Raw genomic sequence first — 8,212 nt, 5'->3', positions numbered from 1 at the left:
GTTGTTTAATATGATGCTGGCACCACCATGTTTCACAGTAGGAAGGGTTAGCTAGGTGATGTGCAACTCTTTGTGCATAAGATCATTTATAATTTGATGCCTGCAACACATTACAAAAAAGTGCCACACAGGCTTTGGTCCACTTCACAATTATTGGCACCCCTGTTAAAGATGAGTAAAATGCGATTTTTTTATAAGCAATTAATATTTGTTGGTAAAAAATAAAAAATATATCCTTAGAAAGTAATTTTGTAACAAAAACAGATTTGCCATACCTGCCACCCCTGCCTTAGTGTCAGTATACAAAAAATCACTTTATTACTTTTTATAAAGATGAAACCTTTTATTTTTTATTTACATTTTTGGAACAGGATTTGTAAACCTCTGAGACAAAGAGCACATATGGAGCAACTCACTGAACCACAGTTAATTCTGTTTTAAAAGCCCAATCTCTCCCTTTATTTTTTCCTGAAAAACCTTTTCATCAACTCCTTCCCCCAGTGCCACCCAGCAGTGAAGTGAAAACACATTGCAATTAAATCTAACCTCTTCTTTTTATATTTCCTTTCCCCTCCCTTCAACTCTCTCCTTCTTTATTTTTCTATCCACAAAGCTGCACTGTAAAAAAAAAAAAGCGTAAAAAAACGGTATTTTTCTGGCAGCAGGGGCGCCAGAGAATGTCTGTAAAAAAACAGGAAAAAAACTGTAAAATTTAAAACAGAGATAAACTGTAAAAAAACGGTAATTATATTTACCATAATTAACATCTATCACTGTAATTTTACAGGAAATTGTCCTATAATTTCATGAAATCTTCTACTTTCAACATATATTAATTGTTAGAACAGTGTCATACACCTCTAAAAAAACAGAATAATTATCTTTATAAATGATAAAGAACAGTTTAAGTACAGATAATTACTACTGTTTTCACAAAATATTTGCATATAAAACAAAAAAAACCCATGTAATTTTACTTAGCAAAAGCCCAATTTTAAATTAACTGTCAGAGGTATTGCAAAAAATATCTGTTAAATTGTCTTTTTTTATTATCTAAATACATTAATAAACTGTCAAAATAAAAGCATTTTCTTTCTCTAAAACATAAGTTAACTGTATTTTTAAATTGTTATTCTTCATTTAAAAAAATATACAAAATACAAAAATTTTAAGTAGGTTAAGATTTGTCTGTTACATGTTACATAAAACTTTAGAACATATATAGAACTTTATAAATGCAGTATATAAATAGCTTTTGTTAATTTCAGCTTCAAAATGGATCAAAATCCACCACAGTTCAGCTATTTGTGACCCAAATAATTTTCACACAAATAAACAGTAAGTGTAGAAACAAGGAGGTTTTAATGTTATGGCTGATCAGTGTAAAAATCAGATGTCTAACACAATACAGCATACAATAAGTGCAATCAGAATTCATTTAAATGGAAAATGTTTAACAAAGCAGCATACAGTTAAGTGAAATGTCTACAAAACATGGGCATGAAACACTTCTGAACAAATCTGAATTATGTACAAAAGTCAGTGCCAACATTAAAGTTTTCAGAAAGTGCAACCACAGTGGAATTCGATAAACAGTACATCACAAGTGTAATACTCAGTATGGACTACATCTCACTGAATAGCTTTATGAGACAGTTTGTTAGCATCTAGTTCCAGAAACAGTTTTTGGAGTACATCAAAAGTGTATCTGAATGTAGGAGGGTAACTCAAGTTCTAAATCATAAGGTTATAAATATATAAGGCATAAATCAGCCCGAACTGCAAAGGCAAGGAACACACTGCCCAGGTCTTCTAGAACCACACCACCGTCTAATACCACTCCAGTATTGGCAGGTGGGTCCATGGCTTCAGCTCCCTCAACTCTAGTCACATAGATCCCCAGAACAGTCTCCCGATCACCCGTTCAGTTGCAGCCATATCACCATCCTACAATGGAAGAGAGGGGGAAAATCACTTTCTTGAACTTAACAGTACACAAATTTCCATTTAGGACTTACATATCTGACATCTCACTTCAACTTATATTTTAACTCAGACGTACACTGGCCCGAAAAGATGGGGTGGTTGCTGTAACAACTCAGAGGAAACTTGTGCTTACCTTCACCCTCCTAGCGCTGATGGTATTGCGTGATTGGAGGAATCCTAAATTGTAGATGAAATTGGATACTATTAAAATTATATATAAATAAAAAATTACTAAAGAAAACTAAAGGAAATCAAAATCAGCAAGACAAATATTTATAAAGAAATTACCAGCTTAAATAAGAAAATAGACATAAAATACATAAAACTAAAAAGTAAGTAAAAGAACCAAACAGAATAAATAATAAGAATTTCCACATTTTTTCTTCTTCACTTAATCTAAACTTAACTGTGTTCAGTCAAAAGTAGCTCAATATTCTTCAATTTAGCATAAAATGTAGAAAAAAAATTACCAGTAAAAGGTCAGTCCAACTGCAACTACACATTTCCAACCATCTGTAAACAGAAGATACAAGACATCAATTATTTTGTTGTAAATAACTAAAATATTATTTCTATAGTAAAGACTTTAACATTACAAATTCATTGATTATCCAATACTGTTCACATTTACGTGCTTTCGAGGATAACAGTCACAAAACTCAGGTTTGTAATGATACTAACGTTACAGAATCACTTCTGTTTTTAAGTTTGTGCAGAACATGAGCGCCAAACGAAAAGCATGAAGTTCCCCTCAGGCTCGAGCTGCCTGCTCACATCTTAGCTAGCTAGGTTGTGTCCATGTTTTTTAATGCACTGGCACCGCAAATATTACACATCTTTTTATTTTCTACCTTCTTCTAATATACTTCTGCATTAAGTAATTTAAGCCATGTTTACCTTTCGGGAAAGAATCTTACTGCCACAAGTTGAGAATACTGGCTGTTGAACTTGACTAGCTTAGCACTAGCTAGCACCACGGCAATGCAACGTTATCACACAGCGCAACCGGACTTAATATACAGTCAGCCAACGGCAATCTATTAAAATCTGCCTCAAGACTTTAATATTATTCACAGAAACTCTGAAAAGATGTTAATAAATAAATCACTATAAGCAGGTCCGGCGTTAGCATTAGCACGCGTGAATTAGCGTTAGCATTTTTAAACAAATAAAGCATGTACAGCAATAAAACTTGAATATTATTCAACTAAAGAGCTATATTAAACAATATAATAAGATAAACATCATGATTAGCATGCAATTAGACATATGGAAAAAGATTTTGTAAAGCTTCACATTACCTGAGATGCCATTGAAACACAATGTGCCTTCACGATGTATTGCGTAATCCCCGGTGCGTCATATCCGGTTTCACCTGATAAACTTATTGCATGAAGTAGTTCCAGGGAAATAAAGCAACTAAGTTAAGTTAACTAATAAACACAATGCAGTCATGTTTAAATCTAAAATGTAATTGATTTGTGTCACACCAGCATATATTCTTTATGCAAAACCAACAGGCACTCAAAAGTGTGTAACTGGTAAATTAGAGCATCATTTATATCTGTGGTGCTCTGGTTGGAATGTGCACCCAACATGTTGCACAGATGAACTGTAATACATTTTTCCTGTGAATGTGGGGATGGGTAAATTATGCTTGATTTAAATATTATAAATGTGAGAATAAATCACAGTTAATAACGTTTTAAATTTGACTATGGTTTTACACAGTTTGTATAAATGCACTTATTTAACAATTCAATCTTTAAATTAATACAAATGCATAAATAAAGTAAAAGTTAAAATCTGTTTAAATTGTATTGTTGCCTGTCTAATAAGGTAGGCAATACCTTTGTTTTTCCAATTTATGTATATAAAGTAGTGGTTAAGAAATGCAAAATTACTAAATATTTCTTTCTTTGCTCACATATTTTTTTTGCAATTGTACATTTTTAAATGCATTATTAACAGTATTTTTATTTATTTGACAGTGATATATCGGTATAACAAAAGTTTTTTTTTTGAAAATTACAGAAGATTCTGCTATTTTTGTCAATGAAGATTACTTTATTTTTACAGTTAGTTTTGTTAAAAGTGTCATCTAAAAACTGTTAAAAAACAGATTTTTTATGTATTTCATTTATACAGATTTTTTATGGTAAATCACATGACACTTTTCAATATACAGTTTATTCTTGTAATTTTACAAAAAAATTCTGTCTTTTATAAATACAGGAAAAAACTGTAAAAATGTACTGGGAAAACCTGTAAAAAAATGTTTATTTTTTACAGTGTGCCTAAATATCAAAGCTTCTTGAAGTTCTAAGGTCATTTACATTAATTATTTATCATTTGTAGTTATTTTAAGTTTTTGTATTTCAAGGGTACCTTAGATGGACAATCCATGACCTTCTCAACACAAAGTGACAAGCACAAAGGCCATGCCACAGTTTTGATTGCTTTGTGTTATAATGTTTAGACATAACTGACAGCTTTCTTCACAGTTCAGAGAAATAAACCTCTCACATTAGCAAAGTAAACTTTCTTCTTTACTGGGTCTTAATTTTTATTTTAGATGTTTTCATGTCTTATGATAACCTCAGGGCTAACAGATGTCGGTCCAACATTTCTCACTGACCACAAGGTGTTAATTAAGGGGAAAAAACATGCCATGTTTGTGTTATACTGTAGTATGTTATTACATTCAAACAAACTTTACTGAATATATACACTTGAAGGTTTTTTTAATAATAATAAAATGAATTACATATCTTTTATATGAATATGAAACTTTTAATGAAGTTAAAGCATTACTTACTATAATCTGTATGTACTGTAGACTTATCTGTATGAATTAGACTTACTTGATTGATGGGTAAAATCAATTCTGGGTGTGGAGGATAGCAAAGGTCTAATAAGCATTGCGTGTTATATGTATGTGTAACTGGATTAGCATAACGTTTTAGAAGCTAAGAGACTAACAGGACTTCTGCAGGGTTAAGAGTATAACTGTCCTATTTATGAGGAAAATATGTTTAAAATTATGGTCATGATTTTTATGTAATACAATTATTACATTTTGATAATCAGGTGAAAAATAGTGAAAGTAAAGAAATACGGATGTAAAGTACAAATACAGTAACAAGGTACATATGTTACTTTTGTTACTTACATTACTTATGTTAATATAAAGCCTCTTTTTTCTCTCTCTTTGCAGCTATAATAGCCTCCATGCTTTGTGGTGTGTCATTGGGAATTTATGTCCATTCAGTCAAAGTAGAATTTGTAAGGTGCACTCCCAAAGGTATTAAATGGGTTTTAGACCAGAGCTCTGCGCAGGTCAGTAGGAGTTACACACTAATCTCATTAAACCATGTCTTTGAGAACCTTGTAAAATCAGTTTTCTAAAATAAAGTAGTATTTATTGTTTTATCAATATCAGTATCTCATTCAGGCCCTGAGACGGTCCCACACCATTAAACCAAGTTTTACTGTTGGTATAAAGTTCTAAATATGAAATAGAATTTACTGTTATGCTTCAGTTTTCATTATTCCAAAAAGACTGGAGATTACTGGAGCTTTTTACAAATGTCAGATGAACAATGACATGTAGACTGGTTTTCTCCTTGGGTTTAGTACATGTGATTGTGGAAAAATATCACATTAAAAAGGACATCATTTGGCCTGCAGTTAATTGTCTTGTAAATAGTAGAACACTTAAGGGCCCTAACAGTCTGACTAAATATGCAAAATACTTGTACTTCTTTTAAAAATATACATTATACATAATGCACTCATCACAAACTATTTATTTGATCTATTGATTTATTTGAATATCAAAAAAAATTAACATTTATTCATTTTTAAACAATATCATAAAATGACTAAGGCATAAAAAAACTAGCATTTATTAAAAAAACACTCTGTTGTAACTGCTTAAGTTCGAAATGATTGAGAACCCTGTCAAAGTTAGTGTTTTTGAGGGATGAATTTGTTTGGTTGTCATTATTTTCATTTTGATGGATAGCAAATTGCAAAAAAAATCTAAAATGATTCACGTTGCTGTCGTGTAGATTAATGTGTACAGCAGGTGAAAATCAATTCTCTACAGTGCACAAACAGATAACACTTATCACCTGGGTGTGGAGGATAGCAAAGGCTCAATAACGTTGTCATTATAATGTGTTATTTGTATAGCAGACTAACAGACACTAACAGGACTGCTGCAGGGTTAAGAGTATAACTGTAGTTATTTTTATTACTTTACATCGAGAGCAATGATGGTCAAAATGTAATATATTAGTCCTAATACATTGTGATTACTATTTGCTACTCTAAATTCTAAATTATAAAATTAGCCTAGAGGTTTTGCTAAAAGTATCTATACAGTCAGGTAGCTTAAATGGATGGAGGGACAGAAAATAATTAGCATTTTCTAAAAGCATTTTGGTTTTCTTTTGGTTATTATTGCCTCTGTGTTCACAGACAAAAGTCCAGAATTTACTATATACAGTCCATAACATTATTAACAGATAGTCAGATTCCAAAAAATTATGTCATGCCAAAGAGAAAAGGTGAAACCACAAGACAAAATAAATATAGGAATATATATGATGAGATCTTATTGCTCCATAGAGAAATATAAAAAAGATCTCGGTGGTAGAGGTACAAAAAAATTTCACCTCCCAGCAGTTACAGTACTCATGGGAGAATAGGTTTACACCATAAAGCTCTGAGCTCCACATTACATGTCTGCTCTTTAACTTTCCTATAGATGTCATGTCTTCTTTGATCCCTTCGGTCATTATTGTGTTCTAGTTTCCATGAGCTCATCTGTTATCTTTCCTCCCCTGTCGAGATATTCAGCCATTTGCTAATGGTTAAAATAATTAGCATAATGAACTTTTAAGACTTTCACTTGTCTCTGTCTGGAGTCATTTTGATGTGATAAATCATAATAATAGATCCCAGACTGTTTTATATATTAAGCCAAAAAGTGGCAAATTTCACCTGAATATACACCAATCAGCCATAACATTAAAACCACCTCCTTGTTTCTACACTCACTGTCCATTTCATCAGCACCACTTACCATATGGAAGCACTCTGTAGTTCTACAATTACTGACTGTAGTCCATCTGTTTCTCTGCATGCTTTGTTAGCCCCCTTTCATGCTGTTTTTCAATGGTCAGGACCCCCACAGGACCACTACAGAGCAGGTATTATTTGGGTGGTGGATCATTCTCAGCACTGCAGTGACACTGACATGGTGGTGGTGTGTTAGTGTGTGTCGTGCTGGTATGAGTGGATCAGACACAGCAATGCTGATGGAGTTTTTAAACACCTCACTGTCACTGCTGGACTGAGAATAGTCCACCAGCCAAAAATATTCAGCCAACAGCACCACGTGGGCAGCGTCCTGTGACCACTGATGAAGCTCTAGAAGATGACCAACTCAAACAGCAGCAATAGATGAGCGATCATCTCTAACTTTACATCTACAAGGTGGATCAACTAGGTAGGAGTGTCTAATAGAGTGGACGGTAAGTGGACACGGTATTTAAAAACTCCAGCAGCGCTGCTGTGTCTGATCCACTCATACCAGCAAAACACACACTAACACACCACCACCATGTCAGTGTCACTGCAGTGCTGAGAATCATCCACCACCTAAATAATACCTGTTCTGTGGTGGTCCTGTGGGGGTCATAACCATTGAAGAACAGGGTGAAAGGAGGTTATAAAAGTATGTAGAGAAACAGATGGACTACAGTCAGTAATTGTAGAACTACAAAGTGCTTCTATATGGTAAGTGGAGCTGATAAAACAGACAATTTATGAAAGCATAAACACAATATAATAAATAATGATGTACATTTTGAAAAGGGATTTACTACAGCAGGTGGACCGCTTCACCCTTCACTTTTTGTCACTGCCCTGTCTGTGACAAGTTTAAAATCTTCCTGTTTACATGTTTGTTTGCTTAGGGATACTCCACCTTTCATCTTACCCCTCAAAACATGTGGAGGAAACATTACATTACAGAAACAAGAATCTGTGATTTGTTAATTCTCTTAACCCCTTATAGGTAACTGACAAACAAATGCATTAATGGACTAACTGACCAACTGTATTGCATTTTGTCACTTTAAACAGTTTGCAGGTATTATATTCAGACAGGGGCGAAATAAGAGTATTTTAGATTATTCAACTAACACCATTCCAT

General features: G+C 33.1%; 1 long non-coding RNA gene across 1 annotated transcript; it reads right to left on the bottom strand.

The window, feature by feature from the left end:
• Window positions 1-1,360: 1,360 nt before the first annotated feature.
• On the bottom strand, window positions 1,361-3,340 carry LOC134323590 (uncharacterized). Its single transcript, XR_010014067.1, has 4 exons — window positions 3,288-3,340; window positions 2,457-2,499; window positions 2,120-2,163; window positions 1,361-1,947 (listed from the first exon to the last, which is right to left on the bottom strand). It is a non-coding gene; the product is annotated as an uncharacterized LOC134323590 (long non-coding RNA).
• Window positions 3,341-8,212: the final 4,872 nt, after the last annotated feature.

The sequence above is a fragment of the Trichomycterus rosablanca genome, chromosome 11 (assembly GCF_030014385.1).
Source record: "Trichomycterus rosablanca isolate fTriRos1 chromosome 11, fTriRos1.hap1, whole genome shotgun sequence".
In the NCBI taxonomy this organism is placed as follows: Eukaryota; Metazoa; Chordata; class Actinopteri; order Siluriformes; family Trichomycteridae; genus Trichomycterus; species Trichomycterus rosablanca.
Note: the sequence above shows the minus strand (reverse complement) of the source record. Positions and strands in the feature narration are given on the sequence as shown.